Source organism: Canis lupus, chromosome 19, assembly GCF_048164855.1.
Source record: "Canis lupus baileyi chromosome 19, mCanLup2.hap1, whole genome shotgun sequence".
In the NCBI taxonomy this organism is placed as follows: domain Eukaryota; kingdom Metazoa; phylum Chordata; class Mammalia; order Carnivora; family Canidae; genus Canis; species Canis lupus.
The window spans coordinates 37,743,550-37,768,295 of record NC_132856.1 but is presented as its reverse complement, the minus strand read 5'-3'; the positions used below and the strand labels follow the sequence as shown (position 1 = coordinate 37,768,295).

Genomic DNA, 24,746 nt, shown 5'->3' with positions numbered 1-24,746 from the left:
CATATGGAATGTTCTCCAAGATAGTTCTCGTGTTAGGCCACAAAACAGGTCTTAATAAATTTAAGGAGACTCAAATCGTATCAAGCATATTTTCCAACCATGATGGTATGAAACTAGAAATCAATTACAGAAAGAAATTAGAAAAAAACACAAATATGTGGAGGCTAAATAACATGCAACCAATAGGTCATGAAGAAATAAAAGAGGAAACTAAAAAACATCCAGAGACAAATGAAAATAGACACAAAATGGTTCAAAATCTTTGGGACTTGGGTATCCTGGGTAGCTCAGCAGTTTAGCGCAGCCTTCAGCCCAGGGTGTGATCCTGGAGACCGGGGATTGAGTCCCGCGCCGGGCTCCTTGCAAGGGGCTGCTTCTCCCTCTGCCTGTGTCTCTGCCTCTCTCTCGCTCGCTCGCTCTGTCTCTCATGAATAAAAAAAAAAAATCTTTGGGACTTAGCAGAAGTAGTTCTAAGAGGGAAGTTTATAGTAATACAGTCCTACCTCAAGGAAACAGAAAAAATTCTCAAATAAGCAATCTAACTAAAAAAAGAAGAAACCTAAAGTCAGTAGAAGGAAGGAATTACTAAATATCCTGGCAGAAATAAATAAGATAAAGACTTAAAAATAAAACAATAGAAAAGATCAATGAAACTAAGAGCTGGTTCTTTGGTAAGATAAACAAAATTGATAAACCTTTAGCCAGATTCATTAAGAAAAAAAAGACTCAAATTTTAAAAAATCACAAATGAAAGAGAATTTACAACCAACACCCAGAAATACAAAGGATTGTGATATTACTATGAAAAATTATACACCAACAAATTGAAATATCTAGAAGTGGATAAATTCCTAAAAACACACAATTTTCCAAGACTGAATCAGGAAGAAATAAAAATCTGAATAGACCTATTACTAGTAATGAAATTTAATCAGTAATGACAAAACTCTCAACAAACAAAAGTCCAGAACAAGATATTTTCACAGGTGAACTCTATCAAACATTTAAAGCGTTAATACCTATCGTTCTCAAATTATTCCAAAAAATAGAAGAGAAAGGAATGCTTCCAAATTCATTCTATGTGGTTGACACTACCCTCATACCAAAACCAGAGAAAGACACTATAAGAAAATTATAGACCAATATCCCTGATGAACATGGTTGCAAAAATCCTCAACAAAATATTAGCAAACCCAGTTAGCAAACAATACGTTAAAAGGATCATTCACCATAATTAAGTGGGATATATCCCAGAGATGTAAGGATGGTTCAACATTTACAAATCAATTAACCTGATACACCATGTTAACAAAATAAAGGATAAAAATTATATGATCATCTCAATATATACAGAAAAAAACATTTAACAAAATTCAATACCTATTCATGATAAAACTCTCAACAAAGTGGGTAGAAAGGCAGCATACCTCAAGATAATAACGGCCATATATGACACACCCACAGCTAACATCACAGTCAATGGTGAAAAGCTGAAAGCTTTCTCTCTAAGATCAGGAACAAGAGAAAGATGTCCACTCTCGCCACTTTTACTAAACATAGTACCAGAAGTCCTGGCCACAACAATCAGAGAAGAAAAAGAAATAAAAGGCATCCAAACTGGTAAAGGAAAAGTAAAACTGTCACTATTTGCAGATGGCATGTTACTATATATATAATATATATATATATATAAATTATATATTTATATTATATATTTATATTATATATAAAGCCCTAAAGATTAAAAAAAGCCCTATTAAAACTATTAAATGAATTCAGTAAAGTTGCAGGATACAAAATTACTATACAGAGCACTGCTGAGTTTCTATACACTAATAATCTGGCAGAAAGAGAAATTAAGAAAATAGTCCCATTTACAACTGCATCAAAAAGAATAAGATGCCTAGGAATATATTTAACCGAGAGTTCAAAGACTTGTACTTTGAACTATAAGGTATCAATGAAAAAACCTGGAGACAACACAAAGAAATGTAAAGATCTACCATGGTCATACGTTTAAATAATTAATATCCTTAAAATGTTCATATTTCCCAAAGCAGTCTATAGATTCAGTGCAATCCTTATCAAATAACCATAGTATTTTTTACAGAACTAGAACAAATAATTCTCAAATTTGTATGGAACCACAAAAGATCCTGAATAGCCAAAGCAATCTTGAGAAAGAACAAAGCTGGAGGGATCATATGCCCAGATTTCAAACTATAGTACAAAGCCATAGTAATCAAAACATTATGGTACTGGCACAAAAGCAGACACATAAATCAATAGTACAGAATAGAGAGCCCAGAAATAAACCCACGCTTATGTGGTCAATTAATCTATGACAAAGGAGGCAAGAATAACCAATATACAAAAAAGACAGTCTCTTTAATAGTGTTGGGAAAATGGGGCAGCTATGTTGAAAAGAATGAAACCAGGCCATTTTCTTATACCATACACAAAGATAAACTGAAAATGGATTAAAGACCTAACTGTAAGACCTAAAACCATAAGAATCATATAAGTAAACATAGCCAATAAATTCTGACATCTGCCTTAGCAATATTTGTCTGTGTTGATCTCTCCAGGCAAAGGAAACAAAAGCAAAAAGAAACAACTGGGATTACATCAAATTAAAAAGCTTTTGCACAACAAAAAAGCTTTTTAATCAACAAAATGAAAAGGCAAGATATTTGAGAGACAAATGAATGGTTGGAAGAAGATATGTGCAAATGATATATCTGATAAGGAGTTAATATCCAAATATATAAGGAACTTCTACAACTCAAGACCAGAAAAAACAAATAATCTGATTTTAAAAAGGGCAGAGGACCTGAGTAGACATTTATTTCTAAAAAAAGACATACACATGGCCAATAGATACATGAAAAGATGCTCAGCGTCACAAATCATTAGGGAATTGAAAATCAAAACCACAATGGGAAATCCCCTCATACCAGTTAGAATGGTTACTCTCAAAAAGACAAGAAATAACAAGTGTTGGCAAGAAAAGGGAACCCTCATGCAGTTTACAGGAATGTAAGTTGGTGCAGCCACTGTGGAAAACAGTATGATGGTTCCTCAAAATATTAAAAATAGAAATACTATATGATCTGGTAATTCCACTTCTGGGTATATCCTCAAGGAAAACAAAAACACTGATTTAAAAATATATATGTACTCTATGTTTATTGCAGCATTATTCACAAGAGCCAAGATATGAAAGCAACCTAGATGTCCTTCGATAGATGAATGGATAAAGAAAATGTGGTACCACAATGGAATTATTAGTCATAAAAAAATGAAATCTTGACATTTATGACAACATGGATGGACCAAGAGGGTATTATGTCAAGGGAAATAAGTTGGACACAGAAGGACAAATACCATATGATTCCATATGTGGAGTCTTAAAAGGAAAGCAAACAAAAAACAAACAAACTCATAAATATAAGGAAGGAAAAATACTAATTGGTGGTTGCCAGAGCTTAGGGATAGGGGATAGACAAAAATAGGTGAAGGGGATTATGAGATACAAACTTTCAGTTATAAAATAAGTCACGAAGATGAAAAGTACAGCACAGGAAATATAGTCAATAATACTGCAATAACATTGTATGGTGGCAAATGGTGACTACATTTATTATGGTGAACATTTTGTAATCATTTAATTCTTGAATCAATATATTATAAACCTGAAACTAATATAATATTGTATACTTAACTAAAATTAAAAATAATATGTATTCAATATAGAGACATAAAAGAGCAAGAAAAAGAAATGACTCATTATCAAGAGATAGTCAATAAAACCAGACTGAGGGAGGACCTGTCCAGATGTCAGAACTGTCAAAGACTTCAAAATAATCAAGTTCCACTTTTTAAAAGATTTAGTTGAAAAGGTGGACAATATGTTGAACAGATAGGTGACTGCTGCAAAAATTGGAAACTACAAAAAAAAGGGACAAACAGAAATGTTCAAAATAAAAATATCAGAAATGAATAATTTGTTCGGTTACAGCAGAGAAGAGAGTAAGTGAAAATGCAAATTAGATTAGTAGGAACTATCCAAATGGAAATATAAAATGAAGGAAGAGTGAAAGAAAGAGGAAGAGAGAACAGCTAAGAGCCATGGGATGATATCAAACTATTTAGAGTTAAGACCATTGGAATCCCATCACCCAGACGGGCACTGAGGGGGGCACTTGACGAGATGAGCACTGGGTGTTATACTATATGTTGGCAAATCGAACTCCAATAAAAAATATACCCCCCAAAAAAATCATTGGAATCCCAGTAGGAGGAGAGGCTAAAAGGAAAAGGGGAAGGAGGAGTGAGGGGCAGAGGAAGAAAGGGAAGAGAGAGAAGAGCAAGAGAAAAAGGCAGAGAAAAAATTTTTTAAAGCGATCATTGCTGAGACTTTCCCAAAATTAATATAAGACAAAACATCACAGATCCAAGAAGCTTAGAGTATCCCATGCAGATTTTTTTTAAAAAACACATCTCACACACACACACACACACACACAAAACACATCTCGCTACATCATAGTCAAATTGCAGAAATCCTACGTAAAAATCATCAAGACAGCCAGCCAAAAAAAAAGAAACATGCACAGAGGAATAAATATAAGAGTGACAACCAACTTCTCATCAGAAAATATGCAATCCAGAAGATAATGGAGTGACAACTGTAAAATACTGAAATGAGGGGGGAGGGGATCCAATAAACTTAAAACTCTCTATATCCATTCTCTTTCAAATATGAAGGAGAAAGACATCTTCAGAGAAACAAAAGCTGAGGGAATTTATTGCCAGTGGATCTGCACTGCAAGATATGATACAGGAAATTCTTCATGTAAAAGAAGTATGACACCAGAAAGAAATTTTACAAAAGAAAAAAAAAAAAAAGGGACACCCGGGTAGCTCAGTGGTTTAGCACCTGCCGTCAGCCCAGGGTGTGATCCTGGAGTCCTGGGATTGGGCTCCCTGCATGGAGCCTGCTTCTCCCTCTGCCTATGTCTCTGCCCCTCTCTCCCTGTGTCTCTCATGAATAAATAAAAAAAAATATTTTTTAAAAAAGCAATGGAAATGATAAAAATTTGGCTGTATGGGTTTCTTATGACTGTTATAACAAATTACCATAAACTTGGTGGCTTAAAACAACACAAATTTATTCTCTTACAGTTCTGGAGGCCAGCAGTTTGAAAGCAGTTTCACTGGGCTAAAAAGTCAAGGTGTCATTCAGGGCCTGTTTCTTCTAGAAGCTCCCTAGAGGAGAATGCATTTCCTTGCATTTTCTAGATTCCAGGGGTCACCTGCATTCCTTAACCTCTTGCTTCTGTTGTCACATCTTGTACTTCTGTATTTGTATCTGCCTCTTATTAGGACACTTGTGATTACATCACTGGGACCACCTGGACAATCCAGGATCATCTCTCCATCTCCGCATTATTAATCTCATCTGCAAAATCCATGTTGCCATATAAGGTAACATATTCACAGACTCCAGAGTTAGAACATGGATATTATGGGAGGCAATCATTAAGCCTACCACAGTGGGTAAATACAACTTTTTCCCCTTGTTTTTATTTGTATTTTGTAATCTAGGAATTATTATATATTTTTATTCAAGAATAATTAACACAATGTTATGTTATCTTCACATGTACAATATACAATATAATGATTCAATAATTCTATACATTTTTCAGTGCTCATCAAGATAAGTGTCCTCTTAATGATAGAGAACCAAGGGTTGACAGAAGAAGTGGAGTGAGGGCTGGGCTAATTGAATGATGGGCATTAAGGAGGTCACTTGTTATGATGAGCACTGGATGTTATATGTAAGTGATGAATCACTAAATTCAACTCCTGAACTTAATATTATATTATATTAAACTAGAATTTAAATAAAATTTGAAAAATAATCAAGGGAATGTAGTATAATCCTACTAAGGATCTAGTTTATAGCAGTTATAAAGAATTTTTATAATAAAAACTTTCCTTGGGGCACCTGAGTGGCTCAGGGGTTGAGCGTCTGCCTTTGGCCCAGGTCGTGATCCCAGGGCCCTGGGATCAAGTCCTACATCAGGCTGCCCGCAGAGAGCCTGCTTCTCCCTCTACCTATGTCTCTGTGTCTCTCATGAATAAATAAATAAAATCTAAAAACAAAACAAAACTTTACTTAGAAAAAAAGATAAGTGTAGTCTCAATCTTCTTTATCTTTTTCACCCATCCCCCAACCCACCTCCCTTCTAGCATATAAAATGGAATATTACTCAGCCATAAAAAAGAATGAGATCTTGCCATTGGCAACAATATGGAGGAACCTGGAGAGTATAATGCTAAATCAAAGAAGTCAGAGAAAGACAGATAACATATAATTTCACTCATGTGGAATTTAAGAAACAAAGCAAATGAACAAAAAAAAAAAAAAAAGAGAGAGACCAACAAAAAAACAGATCCCTCTTATTTTTAATCTCTTCAGAATATAATTGGGGATCCCTGGGTGGCGCAGCGGTTTGGCGCCTGCCTTTGGCCCAGGGCGCAATCCTGGAGACCCGGGATCAAATCCCACGTCGGGCCCCCAGTGCATGGAGCCTGTTTCTCCCTCTGCCTGTGTCTCTTCCCCTCTCTCTGTGTGACTATCATAAATAAATAAAAATTAAAAAAAAAAGAATATAATTGACTGTCTAAAGCAAAAGTAGTAAAATATACAATAGTTTATATATGTGGCATTAAAATGTACACAACAATAACAGCACAAAGAGTGGGATGGGGAGAAATAGAAGTATACTTGTATCAGGCTTTTAAACCATACACAAAGTGGTACAATATTATTTGAAGGTATACTGTGATAAGTGAAAGATAGATACTGTAAACCCTATCACAATCACTAAAAATTAAATAAATAAAACAAGAATTGTAGCTAATAAGTCAATAGTAGAAATAAAATAATATAGAATAATCAAAAGAGGTACTAAAACGAAAAAGAGATAGTACAAATAGCAAAATGTTACATTTAAATCTAACCATATCAGTAACTGCATTAAGTATAAATAGTATAGACACTCGAATTACAATGCAGATTCTCAGATGAAATTTGAAAAAAGCAGGAATCAAATATATGCTGTCTACAAAAAAAAGCTACTTTCAATACAAAGACATAATAAAAAATGGAAAAAGATGTACCATATAAATAGCATATCAAAACAGTATACAAAAAAAAGGATTAGAGTGACTATACTAATATCAGACAATGTAGACTTCAGTACAAAGAATATTATCAAGGTTAAGAAGACATTTCAAGATGACAAAAGGGCCAATTTATCATAAGAACAAAATAATTCTAAATGTGTATGTGCCTACTACAGCTTCAAAATCATGAAGCAAAAATTGATAGAAAAGGAGAAAATAATCAATACACAATCACAGTTGGAGATCTCAACATTCCCCCTTTTCAGTAAGAGATAAAATCTTTAGGCAAAAAAAAAATCAGTAAGAATACAGAAAACTTAACATTATAAGCTAAACTGACTGAATTAACACTTCCTATTGAATGCCTAAACAACAGCAGAATACATGTTCTTTGCAAGTATACCTCACCAAGGGAGACCTTACTCTGGGTCATAATAAAAATTTCAACAAATGTAAAAGGGTTGATATGATACAAAGCATGTTCTCTGTCCACAAAAGAATTGATTTAAAATAAATAAAAAATATACATCTGAAAAATCCGTAAGAAATCAAGCAACACACTTCTATATAACCCATAAGCCAAAGAAGAGATCACAGGAAAAATTAAAATTAGCAAATGTTTGAATTGAATGAAAATGAAAACACAAGAGACCAAAATGTGTGGAAATCAGGTGAATTCCACATATTGAGGAAATATATGGCATTATGATGCTTATATTAGAAAATTCGGATCTCAAATTGATGATCTATACATTTGCCTTTAAAAAATCAGAAAAAAGAAAATCAATCCCATAGTAATCTAATAAACGTAACAGCAGAAATAAAATTGAAAACAAATTTAAAAGTTGAAAAAATAAAACCAAAATTTGGTTCTTTAAAGCAATAAAATAATAAACCTCTACTCAAAGAAAAGAGAGGTAACACAAATTACCAACATTGGCAATGACAGAGGAAGTATCACTACCTATTCTACAGATAAGTAACAGACAATATAAGGATAACATGGAAACTTTATGCCAAAAAATGTGATAATTGAAAGACAAGATTATCAAAGCTCACTCAAGAATTATGTAACCTAAGTAGCTACACATATCTATCAAAGAGATTGAATTCATTATTTAAACTCTTCTCACAAAAAAACAAAAACAAAAACCTTTAGACATCATTGGTAAAACCTAAGAAACATCCAAGATGGAATAATAGCAATTCTACAGAAAATAGAAGAGTAGAGAACACTTTCCCACTCATTTTTATAAAGCCAGCATTATCTTGTTACCAAAACCAGACAAAGACATCACAAGAAGATTACCCACCAATATCCATCATGAACAAAGATGCAAAAACCTTTAATAAAATTTTAGCAAATCAAATCTAGTAACATACCTCATAACCAACTAGAGTTTAACCCAGAGATGCAAAGTTGGCTCAACAGTAGAAAAGCAATGTATTTCATCATACTAAGAAACCAAAAAAGAAAAACCATATAGTCATCCTAATGCAGAAAGCATTTGGCAATATTCCATATTCCGTCCATAAAATCTCTGTGTACCCAGGTAATGAAAGAGAACTTCCTGAATAAAGAGCATCTATGAAATACCTACAGCTAACTCTGTACTAAATGGTGAAAGGCTAAAAGCATTCCCCCTGAGATCAGGAACGAGGCAAGGATATTCACTCTTTCCATGTTTATTCAACCTTGTGTGAAGGTTCTAACCAGAATTTTAAGGTTAATTAACTATTATAAAAGTAAGAGGCATACAGATTAGAATTATAAACATCCTTATTTGCACATAACACAATCATCTACAATAGAAATCCCCAAGGAATTTACAAAAGCGACTTGGAATTAATAAATGAATTTTTGCAAGGTCACAGGATACAAACAAGGTCAATGTACAAAGGCAATTGTATTTTTATATACTATTAACAATTGGCAATTTAAATGTAAAAAATGTAATAAAGGCAGTTTATTTTTTGATGTTTGACACTGACAGCTTCATGCTCCATTCCTCCCTCTTGCCCTATACATGGACAAGTCAGTAAGAAAGCCCTGGCATTCCTGCACTGGGGGGGGGGGGCGGGGGGCGGGGCTGGGGTGGAAGGGAGTGAGTGGGTGAGATCTTCAAACCATCCATATATAGGAATCTCCACTTTGGTCCCCCCTCTCCAACCATAATAAAAACCAGAGCCATTCATCCTTCCTTTCACTCAAGCCATCCTGGAGCAACTTGGATGTCTGCAGTGCTCTCCCCAGAAAGCCCCATTAGGGAAAAATAAGCCTTTTCATAGGCTCTTGATATATGTGTGGTATCATCAGTCTCAACATTCAAACAAATTCTACTGGTGGTAGAGTAGGCTTGCCCCATCTTCTGTGGGGCAACCACAAAACAGAACAATACTATTTATAAGAGCATCAGGAAATATGAAATACTTAGGAATAAATTTAACAGAATACGTGCAAAACTTATACAATGAAAGCTATAATTGATAAAAATTGATAAAAAATTTAAATAACCTAAAAATAAAAAAGAGCATGTACAGGAAGACTAACATTGTTATGAAGTCAATACTCTCTAAATTGATTTATAGATAAGGTGCAATGCAATCAAAACTCAGCGGGGGGGGGGGGGTAGGGTTGTAGAAATTGACATGCTGACTTCAATACATATATGGAAATACCAAGGCCACAGAAAGTTGTAGTAAGAGTCATTATGAAGAAACTCCACAGAACAGTGAAAATGAAGGGCCACAGAACTTCACATCAACGTGAATAAATCCCAGGAATATATTCAAATATAAAAAGCAAATTATGCATGGTATGACCTAAGACTTTTATACAAATACAGTTCTAAAACATGTAATTCATATGTGCATCCAACATCAGAGCCCCAAAATATATGAAGTAAACATTAAGAGATTTGAAGGGATTAACAGATAATTCTATAGTAATCAACAGAGACTTCAATACTCAGATTTCGATGGTGAACAGAATAACAGATCAACAGGCGACAGATGACTTAATTAACATTACAGAGCCACTGGACCTAGTAGATATACACAGAACACTCCACCGAGCAACAGAACATACATTCTTCTCAAGTGCACATGAAGCACTTGACATTTGTTATGCCACAAATCTTAATAAATTTAAAACTATTGAAATCATACAAAGTATATTTTCTGATCATACTGGAATGAAAATAGAAAATAATATCAAAAGGAAAACTAGAGAATTCTCAAATATGTGGAAACTAAACAACACACTCTTAACCAACTTGTCAAAGAAGAAATCACAAATGATATTAGAGACAAATGAAAATGAAATCAATATACCAAAACTCACAAGATGGAGCAAAAGCAGTGCAAAGAGGAACATTTTTAGTTGTAAATGCATACATTACATCTTAAGATACTAGACAAAACTAAACCCAAAGCTAGCAGATGGAAGGAAATAATAGATTAGAACAGAGATAAAAAATAATGATCAGAAAACAAGAGAAAAGCAAGCTAAAAGTTGGTTCTTAAAAAAAAAAAAAAAAGACAAGCCTTTAAGTAGATTGGATAAGATAAAAAGAGAAGATTCCAATTAGTAAAATCAGAAGTGAAAGTGGGGACATCTCTATGATTTTACGGCATTAAAAAGGATTATAAGAAACCATTATGAATAACTGTAGGCCAACAAATTAGATGACTCAGCAAATTCCCAGATATACACCATGTACCCAAACTGAATTATGAAGAAACAAAAAATATTAATAAGCCTATAACTAGGACGTCTAAAATAAAATTTAAAGAAAGGAAAATAATGAGTGTTGACAAGGATGTAGGGAAATTGGAACCATTGTGCACTGCTGGTTGGAATGTAAAATGGCACAGTCACTGCAAACAAATAAAAAAAAAAAAGTTTGGTGGTTCCTCAAAAAGCTAAACATAGAACTACCATATGATGGCAGTTCCACTCCTAGATATATACCAAAAGAACGGAAAGCAGGGTCTCAGATACTCGTACCTCAGTGTTTTTAGCAGGATCATTCACAAAAGCAAAAAGGCAGAAATAACACAAGTGGCCATCAACAGATGACTGAATGAGCAAGGTTGTGATATGCCGAACCATGGGGTGTGACTCAGACTTAAATAGAAACAAAGTTCTAATACATGCTACAACATGGATGAATCTTGAAAATATTATGTGAAGTAAAATAAGTCAGTAACGAAGGGACAACTGTTGTATGGTTCCACTTGTATGAGATAAATTCAAAGAGACAAAAAGATTAGAAGTGACCACGGGGTTGGTGGGGAGAGCAAATTGCAGACACACCTGAGATATGGCAGGTTTGGTTCCAGATCGATGCAATAAAGTAAATACCACAATAAAGTGAGTCAAATGATGTTTTTGGTTTCCCAGTGCATATAAAAGGTACGCTTACCCTAAACTGTAAGTCTATTACGTGTGCAATAGCACTATGCCCCCAAAAAACAACGCGTATGTCTTAATTTAAAAATATTACTAAAAAATGCTAACCATCCTCTGAGCTGATAGAGACATGTCTTTTGGCTGGTGGGGGGCCCTGCCTCCGTGTTGATGGCCACTAACTGATCGGGCCGGGGTTGCTGAAGGCTGGGTGGCTGTGGTGATTTCTTAAGTAAGACAACAGAGAGGTTCGCTGCATTGAATGACTCTTCCTTTCACAAATGGTTTCTCTGTAGCATGCAATGCCATCTCATGGCATTTCACCCTCTTTGAAAATTGGTGTCGGGACGCCTGGTAGCTTAGCAGTTGAGCATCTGCCTTTGGCTCGGGACGTGATCCTGGAGTCCTGGGATGGAGTCCCACATCGGGCTCCTGCATGGAGACCGCTTCTCCTCCCTCTGCCTATGTCTCTGCCTCTTTCTGTATCTCTCATGAATGAATAAATAAAATCTTTTTTTTTTTTATTTATTTGTGATAGTCACACGGGGGGGGGGGGGGCAGAGACATAGGGCAGAGGGAGAAGCAGGCTCCATGCACCGGGAGCCCGACGTGGGATTCGATCCCGGGTCTCCAGGATCGCGCCCTGGGCCAAAGGCAGGCGCTAAACCGCTGCGCCACCCAGGGATCCCCAAATAAAATCTTTTTAAAAAAATTGGAGTCAATCTTCTCAAATCCTACTGCTGCTTTATCAACTAAGTTTGTGTGATATTCTAAATCCTTTGTTGTCACTTCAAAAATTATCACAGGATCCTCACCTGGAGTAGATTCCAGCTCAAGAAGCCACTCCCATTGCTAACCCCTAAGAAGCAACTCCTCATCAGGTTTTATCATGAGATTGTAACAATGCAGTCCCATGTTCAGGCTCTGCTTCTAATTCTGGTTCTCTCGCTGTTTTCTCTACATCTGAAGTTACTTCCTCCAAGGAAGTCTTGAACCCCTCAAAGTCCTCCATGAGGGTGGGAATCTACTTCTTCCAAACTCCTGCTCATGTTGATATTTTGATCTCTTCTCATGAATCACACATGGTCTTAATGGCATCTAGATGGTGAACCCTTTCCGGCGGGTTTTTAATTGACTTTGCCCAGATCCGTCAGAGGAATCACAGGGTATGGCAGCTAGAGCCTTACGAAGCATATTTCTTAAATAATAAGACTCAACAGTTGAAATTACTCCTTGGTCCATGGGCTGGCGAATGGATGTTGTGTTAGCAGACAGGAAAACAGCATGAATCTTGTTACACATCTCCATCAGAACCATCTGGTGACCAGGTGCTTTGTCAATGAGCAGTAATATTTTGAAAGGAATCTTTTCTAAGCGATATGTCTCAATAGTGGGCTTAAAATAATTAGTAAAACGTTTTGTAAAGAGATGGGCTGTCACCCGGGCTTTGTTGCTCACTTACAGAGCACAGAGTAGATAAGCATAATTCTTAAGGACCCTAGAACTTCCTGAATGGTAAAGGAGCATTTGCATTACCTTAAACTCACCAGCTACATTCAACCTATAAAGAGTGTCTGCTTGTCCTTTGAAGCTTAGACGCCAGGCACTGACTTCTCCTCTCCAGCTCTGAAAGTCCTAGACGGCATCTTCTTCCCATACAAGGCTGTTCTATCTACACTGAAAATCTGGTATTGAGGGTAGCCACCTTCATGAATTATCTGAGCTAGACCTTCCGGGCAATTTGCGGCAGCTTCTACATCAGCGCTTGCTGCTGCTACACCTGGCACTTTTTGTTGTTTCCTTAAACCCCATGAACCCACCTCTGCTAGCCTCACACTTTTCTTCTGAGCTTTCCCACCTTTCCCAGCCTTCACAAAATTGAAGAGAGTTAAGGCCTTGCTCTGGATGAGGCTTTGGCTTTAAGGAAATGTTATGACTGCCTGGATCTTCTCTCCCGACCACTCAGACTTTCTCCATCGCAGCAACAAGACGTTCCACTTTCTTATCATTCATGGGTCCATTAAGTAGAACTTTTCATTTCCTTCAAGGACTTCCTCTGCGTTCACGACTTGGCTGTCTGGCTCAAGAGGCCTAGCTTTTGGCCTGTCTCAGCTTTCAACTTGCCTTCCTCTCTAAGCTTCATCATTTCTAGCTTTTGACTTAAACTGAGAGACGGGAATCTCTTCCTTTCAAAGGCCACTGGAGGGTTATTAATTGGCCTAAGTTCAATGTCGTTTTGCCCCAGGGAATAGGAAGACCCAAGGAGAGGGAAAGAGAAAAGGAATGGTGGGTCGGGGGAGCAGTCGAAACACACAACATTTATAGATGAACTTCACCACCGTATACCGGGCCTGGTTCGTGGCACTCCAAAACAATTACAACGGTAACACCAAAGATCACAGACCACAGATCACCATAACAAATAATAAAGTTTGAAATACTGCGAGAACTACCAGAATGTGACACAGAGACATGCAGTGAGCAGGTGCTGGTGGAAAAATGGCACCAAGAGACGTGCTTGACGCAGGGTTGCCGCAAACTTCCATTTGTGAAAAACACAGATCTGCGGAGCACAACACAGCAAAGTGCAATAAAACAAGGTATGCCTGCCCACATCGTTTCGCGGGTACACAACTTCTGTTTGAGGTGACGGGACATTCTGGAAATGGATAGTAGCGATGGTTGCACAGCACTGTGAAAGCACTTAATGCCCCTAAATTGTACTCTTAAAAATGATTTAAATGGTAATTTTTATGTTATGTTTTATGTTTTTGCCATAATAAAACTGCAAAAGACCCTCCCATATCACATGCTACACAATTGCAGATGTTGTTGTTGGGGGATTCAAACCTATGACAGAGGAAAGGGTCAGGAAGCCCAGGATGTTGCTTCCAAGCAGGGCGGTCTCAGGTGTTCTCACCTGCACCTGCCATGCTGTGACTCTTAACCAGTGGCAGGGGCATGTACATTCATAGAGCTCTGAAGGTACAGACCTTCAGACAGCTTTGAAGGCCTGAAATAATTGGTATTAAAAGTTGACAGGATTAGGAAGCAACACGGTAGCTTTACCAGAAGGCATCAGGCCTACTGTGGAGAAGTGAAGACAAGCCTCTTATTCATGGGATGACAGCAGGTCACTTACTCTCCTTGACCTCACCTCCTGTCACAGCTCTGCCTCCAACACTCCCCTCCACATGCCCCACCATGGAAGGACCTTTAATTGCTCTCCAAGTTCTGGGTCTGACCTCCAACTAGGGCAGCATCTCTCCAGCCTCTGGGGAGCGGTAGACTAATGTACGGCCTATCTGGGTGGTCCCTTCCTCTGTTGGAACTACGAAAGTCCCTCAGGCACCTCTGCCTCCCAGTCCCCAGCCCAGGATTTGCTGAATAATGGAGACCAGAGAGCACAGGGCACTTGCCTGCTTTCACTTCCCCTTCTCAGGATGCATGTGGTCCAGCTCTCCGCCCCACACGAGGGGTAGGCTTTCTTTTTCTCTTCAGGCAGGCTTGGTGCCCAGCCCCCAGAACATTTCCCTGCTCCTGAGATCCCTCTGCGGGAGCTGGCTCCCTCCTCCCCTCAGAAGGCCCAGGCCTTGGGCTGGCAGGAGCAGAGTCTCACTCAGGCTCCTGGTTCACAGTGTTGTTATAGGTACGGGCCCTATAACACACTCACTTTGTACAAGGGAATGAGGGGGTGGGAGGAATGGGGTTGCAGAGAGAGGGCTCACTACCCAAAGGGGACTCCTTGGGGTCAGGGACCCCTAATCCCTGGTGCAGTGCCCCCTCGGGCTTCCAGACCAGGTGAGTAGGTACACTGATCCACAGGGGGCAGGAGTCACAGGGAAGGAGCCCTGGAACTGGTCATGTGGAAAGTGAGGGGTGGGGTGGGGGTGGATGTAAGGAACGTAAGAGAAAGCCAGGATAGCATGTGGGTTCATAAAGTGTGGGGGGGGTCAGTGGATGGGGGGTCCTGCCATAGGCCAGGTAGCATCCAAGGCTTCCTTCTGAGTCTAGGTGCCTATATCCCTGACCTGCCCTGTTTGCTGGAACCAACCCTGGCTCTGTTTAGGGCCCTTGTCTGTCCGCTCCTGGGCTCTGAGCAAGAGAGGAAGGGGCAAGAGGAGACATCCATCTGTTCTGCCTCCCAGTCCCGGGCAGAAGACCCTCATGCTACACTGGTCTTCCCGGGGCATCAGGCAGCCACATCGAACCACCCCTTCCATCCGGCCAGGCAGCTTGGAGCTAGGAACCTGGTCCCTCTGACACTTCAGTCTGGAAAGCAAGAATCTGGTCAATTCAGGCCCTTCCTCCTACCCTCATTTCAGTGATGGACACAGCAGGTGGGTCAAGCGCAGATGAGTGATAGGCAACAAATGTAGGAGCCACCTTATGCCATTAAGTATCGCTAGAGGCCTTTGTCACCATAGTACTCAGTAGTGACTAACAATTCTCGTTTCAAATTCTTAAATCAGTAGGTGAAGATGTGTATTAAATAATGTGCCAAATGTCATGGTCAGAATTTCTTGTAGAATGACAAATTCCCATGTAATTTTGAGCTTGTGACCAACTGCATAGGAAGTTCGATCATTTTGGTGGTGTCAAATTGCAAGAGAAATGTACCCAGAATAAAATGCTTACTTGTCCTCTCTGGAATACCCATGCTTGGGACAGTCAGCCTCCAGAGTCACACAGCTGGAGAACTAATCAAACCCTCTGACACAACACTTGTAACAGGTTCTTCACAATTTCTTGGCATGCACGTGTGTGTGTGTGTGTGTGTGTGTGTGTGTGTGTGTGTTTCCTTTGTAGCTTGTGTTGTGTGCAGTGAGCTGGGCTGGTCAGACCCTTTGGGCCTCTCAAGTCCAAGCTTTCATAGGTAACCCAAGAAGAGATGACATGACTCTGGAGAGAGACCAAGCAGGCTCAGCTAGGCTTGAGGTATAAGACCTGCTTCAGCCTTTGAGAAGCTCCACTAGGGCAATGATTCTGCTTGGGGCACCGCAGAGCGTGTAAACCCTTCTAAAAGGGAATGGACACATGAGGACTTCAAAGGTGCAGCCCTTTGTTTCCATCTCACTTCTAGGAATTCAACCAGAGGAGAGCTCTTCATGACTACAAAAAAATACAAACGTAAGAGAGCTGTCCCGTGTTGTTTCTGCTGGAAACCAATGATAAAAACCTAACTGTCCACCACTAGGGGATGGCATAGGGAAAAAATGGGCCCATCCACGTGAAAGGACCTGTTTACTCTTTTAAATAGTGACTGTGTAGCCTTCTCACTGTGGATGCAGCCTGAGCAGACCCAAGTACACGGCCCGGCTCCTTCTGACCATCGAGACCCTTGATGCCCAAGGAGGGACTGGCCTTCACACCTGTCTCTCTGCCCTCAGGCCAGGATGGTGACAACACTGCCAAGAGAATCACAGAACGCATGGTGGGGACCACAGGCATCCTTGCCTCTGTGGCAGTGGCTGCGTGTCATTCTCAAATGGAGGATTCAGGTCAGATTGCCTGCCTTTAACCTGACCATCTATCTAGTCCTGGCTTTGGCCTGCTCTCCCTGCAAGACCTCCAATAAGGTTCTCACGTCCAGGCTAGGCTTTGTGTGGGTGGAATGGACAATGCTCCGTAGCTGCCTTTGTCTGACCAGGAAGCTCCCATCAGCTGTGGGACCAACCAGAGTGATCATTATATTAGTAATAGCAAGGGCAGCTGCCCTGTCCTGAGCACTTTACATGGGTCCCCATGCACATTCAATCCCCCAGACATGTGGGTGGGGATGGAGCATGGGAAGGGGGGGTCTTCATCCTCCTCCTCCTCCTCATAATCAGTCTCATGTCACAGAAAGGCAAACGAGCCTGAAGGGTGGAGCCCCTGCACTGTCTCAAATTGGGAGCCAGGACACCCCCACCATAGGCCTAAACAACAAAACCACATCACAGGAGCCAAAAAGTCATGGTGACATGAGAAGAGTGCAGGACACCATATGCCGACACCAGAGCTCTGGAGGCCAAAAGCAGGAACGGCTCAGCTGCTTTCCTGCAGCTCAGCAAAGTCTTCCCAATGGTACAACCATTGGTACAACCTGTGGCAGGCTGAGGTGAGCGCAGGGTGATGGCCCAGGGTAGGAAGAGAGAGATGAGCCCTGGCTGGGAGGTGATGGTCTAGTGAATAGCCCCGGGGAGCTGCCTCCTCCCCTTCACTGCCACCCCTAAGCTAGGCCACCCCAAGATGGCACAATGATGGCCCTTCCTAGGGCACCATGGCTCCTTTTGTCCCAAGAGCCCTGCTTATTCTGTCCCCTGCCCGCTCTACCACCTTCCACCCCACCATGAGCCTTGCAGTATGGGTTCCAGGTGCATAACCATCCTCTCAGAATCCATCACCTAATGGCCTGGTGTGGGGGGCAAGAGCATCTCAGGCTTGCCACTGAGCAAGAGGGTGCCCCTCTAGACGTTAACTCCCCTGAAATCTGGGCTGCACTAGCCCAGGTAAGTGGTGCTCTATAGCAGAGAAGTCTGGGTGAAAGTAGCGGTGTTGGGGGGCACCTGCTGGAGGTAAGCACAGGTAAGTCTGGGCCGAAACCAGGGAAGGGCTGAGGGCACAGAAGATCCCGGGGCCTTGGCTCTTATGCAGAAGTGACGTAACACCAAAAACAGGGATGCTCCCCCCATCCAGGGTGTTGAAGGCCTTCCTTGGGCCACACACAGTGAGGACGCAGAGGCTACCAGGTGGCCTAGTAGCCACGGGTTACCAAGATTTCCACAGGCCGGACCTGCCCACAGAGCTGTGATGGGATCTGTTCACATACAGACAGCAGTAGGGGGAGCTCAGGGCTTCCAGAGCCAGGCACACAGCAAGTGCTCAGTACGTGCTTGTCACTTGACTAGTATATAAAAATACATTGTTCGCTCCAGCAGAAGAGGCAGACATGGAAACTGAGGCACGGGGGGCCAGGGACTTCTCTTACAAGGCCTAGGGCCAGCACCTCTGAATCTGTCCACTTTTGTCCACCCCACAGACACCTGCCGGGACCTGGTCCATCACCTCCCACTGGGACCCCTCCTGATAGTTCCTGATGGCATCCCTGCCACCAGACCCCCTCTGCACTCTTGCCTACAGTCTGCACCCCCCCCGCAGCAGCTGGGGGAATCTCAGAAGGAAGGGGAGCCCCCAACTAGCAGAGGGTCAGCTTGGGCCTCACCAAAGTGATGAATCACACAGAGAAGACAGAATGACCAAAGCTCCCTCGTGTCCAGAGAGGGTCCGAATGGGAGGACACAGTACCGCCTACTGTACAGGCCGCTTGTAGGAAACGGGCCTGAGTCAGGAAGGAGCAAAGGCCCCCGGGCGCCCCCCCCCCAGGTTAATACAGGCAGGCCCAGCAGGCGACCCAGCAGTCACCCCTCGCAGTCCCTGCGCAGCGCGGCTCCTTCTGCCCACAGAGCCTGGCCCTGCAATTTAATAAAACCACCTTGCTGCACCAAAGACGTCTCGAGAATCCTTTCTGGACTGTTTGCTCTGAACCTCATGTTTCCACACCCCCACCCACCACCTCTTTCGGCAGAAGGCCTCCCCTCTGCTGTCCCACCCACCGCTGCCCTGCTGCCCTGCGGTGCATTCAATCAACTTCTAGCTCCTCTGAATTCTTTTACCTCCTGCACCACTGACTCCAGTCCATTGCCACCCCACATCCAGGGGACCCCCATTCCATCGGGAGACACACCACACCTACAAAATATCCTCACCAAAAAACTCAAACCCGAATCTGCTCACACTTCTAGATCTACCCACCAATTCAGAGGAAAGTCAGGGGAGCATGGGATAGCACCCCTCCACAGCCCCATCAAGGGAAACGCCATATATTTATTTCTTCAACAACAAATTCAAGTGAAAAATAAACAAGACAAAGAGAGCAAAATCTCTGAGATAGAGCAAAATCTCTAGAATAATGTGTGGATCTTACTTAGATTCTGGGAATGTGGGCAGCCCTGGTGGCTCAGCGGTTTAGCGCTGCCTTCAGCCCAGGAATGATCCTGGAGATCCAGGATCGAGTCCCCGCGTCGGGCTCCCTGCATGGAGCCTGCTCCTCCCTCAGCCTGTGTCTCTGCCTTGCTTTCTGTGTCTCTCTTGGATAAATAAATAAAATCTTAAAAAAAAAAAAAAAAGATTCTGGGAATGTGAACACCTGCTGGGCTTTTGAGGATATTAAGGAAATCCTTGCTTGTCAGATTTGACCTTGGCCCTGTAGTTACATTGTTTGAAACCCTCTTTCAGGGGCCCCTGGATGGCTCAGCGGTTGAGCTACTGCCTTCCGCTCAGGTGGTGATCCCGGAGTCCCCAGATCGATTCCCCACATCGGGCTTCCCGCGGGGAGCCTGCTTCTCCCTCTGCCTGTGTCTCTGCCTCTCTCTGTGTGTCTCATGAATAAATAAAATCTTAAAAAAAAAAAAAAGTATCTCTTTCAGGAATACATACTAAAAAAATCGAAAGGAAAAAAATACGTATTTGGAGTTTGGTTTACAATCACCATAGGTATGACTGGGGAGACAGACCTAACAGGATCACACCCTCCCTGAGATGGGCAGGTGGAACTCAGGGACACCTCCAAGCTCATTTTGTTTCAAACTTTCCATAATAAAAGAGAGTTGTTGCTGCTGCCCCTCTGCTTTAAGGCTGAAACATCCCTGCCACTGGAGTGAAGGAAAGAAAGGAGGGTGGACCAGAGAACCTCCCCCCACCACACCCCAGGCAGGGGACCGGGTCTAGGCTGAAGGATTCCCAACCATTCCCCTGCAAATCCAGGCTGCCTCCCTCCTCTTTCCAGCCTGCTTTTACACAGTTTTCAAACCTCAATTAAAAAACACCCACCTCACACCCAGCTATGACAGGATTCAGGAGAACCGGCCGCCAGCACCAGCCCACACGCTGCTGTGGATTGTCTGTAAAAGATAAGCACAGCATCGAAAGTCAGAGTTGAGAAACTTTAACAGTAACTCCACACAAAGCCTTTATGTCGGTTGGGTCTCCTGGCAAGGTAATGGGCTTCCAAAAAAGGAAAGAAAGATCACTGGTTGTGATCCTGGGGTTTGCAGCCCCAAAGCGGTCACCCCTCTTGGTTTATTGAGGCCCTCTGGATCTCAGTTTCCTCATCTATAAAATGGAAACAGAGCCACCCCTTTCGTGGGTTTGTTAGGAGAGCAAAAGGAAGTCAGAGCCAAAAACACCCTTTGATAAATGAAAAGTGCCACCTGTCACATTCAAAGCGTGGCTGCAGTCCTGTCCTCGCCCTACTCCCTACGTAGCTTCACTCACCCTGCCTCCTCCTCCATCAAGTGTGACCCTGGCCAATAATATCACTGATAATAGAGTCATTCACATATCACTGATCAAAAAGTAGGTCACCAACCCTGCTCTGTGCGCCCAATAACCCTCCCGAGAGCACTGGGAGGCTGACTGCATCACCCCCCCTCCCCCACGTGCAGCGGGGGGGGGGGGGGGCGGGGGGGCGGGGGGGGGGCGCTCCGGGAGGACGGCATTCCCTGCCCCCTCCCTGTCTTTGGACTTGCCCTGGAGGCCGCGCCGGACAATGTATGCAAACACCTATGCAAGTGCCCCGGGGCTGGAGTTCACAGCCTGGTCCCGGTGGTGTGCTTTTCTGGGCTGGCCCCTCCTCGTGGCAGCAGAGCAGATGATTGCCCTGGGTGGCCCTGCTGGGGACAGCGGGGTACAGGCCCTGGGGAGGGGGGTGGTTTCCTGTCCCTGGCTGGGGGGCAGACACAGGGTCAGAGGAGTACCTGGGGCAGAGTTGCTCCCAATAGCCCCATGTCCCAGCTCAGGTGGGACACCTGGGCCCCAGGAAGCAGCCAGAAACTACTGGCTCTTCACGAGACAATGAGTGCACGTTGACCGGCCAGGGCCTTGATTAATATTTGCAAAAGGAGCAAAGTAGAGAATTCCATCCGGATTGAGGCGGGGCCTGGGGTATGTCAACAACCTCCATGGCCTTGTTCTCTCAGGGATGGCCCAGGCGGAGAAACAAAGGCCTGATAAAGGTGATAGAACCTGAGACTGTGACCCCACTTGAGTGGGGAGGAATTTCCTTACTCGAGTCATGGAGGTATTATTATTTTTTTTTGCCCCGCCTTCCCTTCTCCCAGATTTACACAGCATCTTGAACTCCTTCAACTTCCTTCCTATCTCTTCAGTCTCCTAACAGCTCTGCCCACCCAGAAGAGTAGTTGTCAGCCCCACTGATAGTGAGGGACACTGAGGCTCCAAGACACCAAGAGCTTCACCCGAGGTCAGCAGCACAGCTGGGCGAACCCTGGAGTCTCACCTGCTGGCGGCAGCACAAAGCCTATCCCAGGAAGTCTGGGGTCAGGTGCCATGGGTACTAGACAGGGGGGTCTTCTGGGCTGCACTAGAGGCCCTGGCCGTCACTCTACCAGAGGAGAAAAAGGAAGAAGCGCAAACCAGCTCTCCCGGGTAGGTAGGAGTGAGCGCCACTGGGTGGAAGGTGCACATCATTTGTTCATTTAAGCATTTAAATGTGCCTCCTAAATCCCAGGACGTGAAGCCACACTGCATGGTGGCTCTTTGAGAACACCAGACCCAGCTGAATTCATGGCTGAGGCGGGGGGAGGTCAGAGCACTCCAAAGCTTGCTTCCCTCACAAGCTCAAGTCACTTCTTTGAGCTGATGCTACTTCACCATCTCCTCTGCCCCCTGGCACAGAGAAGGGGACGGAGCAGGAGACCACTGGGTACTTAGTGGCCCTGACTCTGGTTTAAAAACCACAATGTTACTGGGCTCAGGTATTCAAACAAATGGTGTCCCTTCTGGCAGGGCCCTCAAAGGCTGCATACTCTCATCAATGAGGACCTTTAAGGAGGGTCACTTTTTGGAATGACCTTCCAAGCCAGCGTGGAACCACCTGAGAAGACAGGCAGGCATCACTCGCCCACAGAGAAGACCAGCTATGGCTGCAGGGCCCGCCTCTCCACACCTCAGCCCGCAGTCCTGTCTGCAGAGCTGGCCATGGGCATCACCACAATCCGGGAGCCCCAGAGGGCCAGGGAAGGGTTGGCACTGTGCCCCCACACTCCCTTCCCAGGGGCCCCCCTTTCACCCCTCCTACCACATGCTCAGGGACTCCACTCCACACTCACTACCCCTTCACCTATCAGCTCTGTCTGCTGGAGAAAGAATTCTGCCTCTCCTCTTCTTAAAACCATCCCCACCCCACTCCCATCTCTGAACCCACTTCCTCCCATTCCCATCTCTCCCCCTCTTGCCAAAGGCACCCCAGATTGCCAGTGACATAAGCCAGGCCAACTCCAACCTCTCTGCCCCATTTGATTCACGGCGGTGCTCCCTCACCACTGGATTTTCCCACTCCCTATATATGTCTGACTCACAAATCCCATCTCTAGGTCTCATGGCTTGTCCCCAAAACCCTCACACTCAGTCCCAAGCCCCCACAGCAAGGCCAGCTGGGGCACACAGCTGTACCTTGGAGCCTGGCCCATGAGGAGCCTCAGCTTTCATCTAGAGAATGCATGTTGGTTAGCAGCTGCTCTCGCTGGTCTCAGAGGGGCTGGCCCTCTGTGCCCTACACAGCCGCCCGGGTGGCCTTTCTAAACCATAAAACTGTCCCACCACCTAAAATTCTGCTGTCATTCCTTGGCACCCCGGGACAAGGTTCACAATCTCCACCTGGCCTCTGAAGCTGTCTCCATCAGCAATTTCACGGCAGGGCCGGCACATGTACCCTTGAACGCACCCTCCTCACATTCATCCCCAGTCCAAGAGCGCCCATCAGCCAGCACCTGTGTGTCATTCACCTTTGCACCCCAGTACTGGCACCGTACAGATGTTTGCTGAGAAGACGCAGAACGCTCAGGGCTGGAAATGGTCTCGGGGACCACAGGGCTCAAAGCAACTCAGAGAGGTTGAGTAAGGGGCCCCAAGGTGAACCAGCCCCAGGCAGGGATGAGCTAACATCCCCACCTGAGCCATTCTCCCTGGTCAGGAACTGGGAGAACCAATCCTCCGGAAAGGTCACCTGGAGCCCCACAGGTACGCCTGCCCGCCTCAGACGACCTTGAGGCTGGGTCTTAGAGTCCGTGTCAGCCCCAAACCAAGCCCCGCAGGGCAGGCAGGCCTGGCCCCGCACTAAGATCTCGGCAGAACCAGCTGCTCGACAAAGTCAACGTCTCCTGCCAGCTGCCAGCTCCCTCCTAAGTCTCGCCGCCTCTCTAGGCCTTGGTCTCCTCCTCTGCAGAATGGCGCTACCTCGGCCTGCGTGTCTAAGCGGCCGAGCTGGTCACCCCCACCCCGTCCTCTGCCGGCGGAGGGGGCCTGAGTGCACGCGCTGCGATCCGCTGGTGGCTCGACTACGCTTTTGCTGACTTGTCCCCAGATCGCTGTCCCCGGGGACGATCCCGGCAGCGGGCGTCAGGCCCCTCCACGCCGCGGGGGCAGGGCCGGGCCGGGCCCAGGGCGGGGGTCGGCGGGGGGGGCTGAGGGCGCGCCCCGGTTTGCGCTCCAGGCGGCGCGCAGACTCCGGGCCCCGCCGACCCGCCGACCCGCGCGGCTGCGGGCCCCCGAGACCCGGGCTTCCGCTTTCGGAGCCCCAAGCGTCGGTGTCAGACCTGGGTTCGTGCAAACAAACACACTCCAGGGAGGCTCCTCCGGGGAACCCGAGCAGGCTCGGCGGCCCGCGGCCCACCCTCTGGTTCCGGGGGGCGGGGGGCGGCCGCTGCGTCTGGTGGGGTGCAGCCCGGGGCCGCGGGGCTGCGGGGCTGCGGGGCTGCGGCCGGGTCGGGGTCGGGGTCGGGGCGGCCCCGCGAGACTCACCCTGGGCGGCCGGGGGCGGCGCTCGCTGCGGCGGAGCTCGGCGGGACGGCAGGCCCCGTGCGCTCCCTCCAACCCGGGCGGGCAACGGCTGCGCGGGCGGGCCCGGGGCGCGTGTGCAGGCGAGCACCTGGCCCCCTGCCCGCACGTGCGCGGCGCCCGCAGGTGCTCCGCCCGCCACATGCCCCGAGGCGCTGGCCCCGGCCGGCCCCGCGACCCCGGCGCTCCCCGCGCCCCCCGCCCCCGGGAGGGGTCCGCCCTCCGCCCTCCCCCTCCC

The 24,746-nt window shown here is 44.7% G+C and overlaps 1 protein-coding gene across 8 annotated transcripts in view; it reads right to left on the bottom strand.

Moving 5' to 3' along the window:
• Positions 1-24,746, bottom strand: part of CHDH (choline dehydrogenase) — a 38,652-nt gene that overhangs the window by 13,188 nt on the left and 718 nt on the right. For 2 of the 8 annotated variants that reach the window (XM_072785882.1, XM_072785885.1), the window contains exons 1-2: positions 24,473-24,677; positions 20,483-20,553 (exon numbers count right to left, since the gene is read on the bottom strand). The gene's annotated coding sequence lies outside the window, so the exon portion shown is untranslated. Of the gene's footprint in view, positions 1-20,482; positions 20,554-20,862; positions 20,901-23,457; positions 24,053-24,267; positions 24,428-24,472; positions 24,678-24,746 lie in introns of those variants that run through there. The other 6 variants (XM_072785884.1, XM_072785886.1, XM_072785881.1 and 3 more) reach the window with 5 other exon arrangements.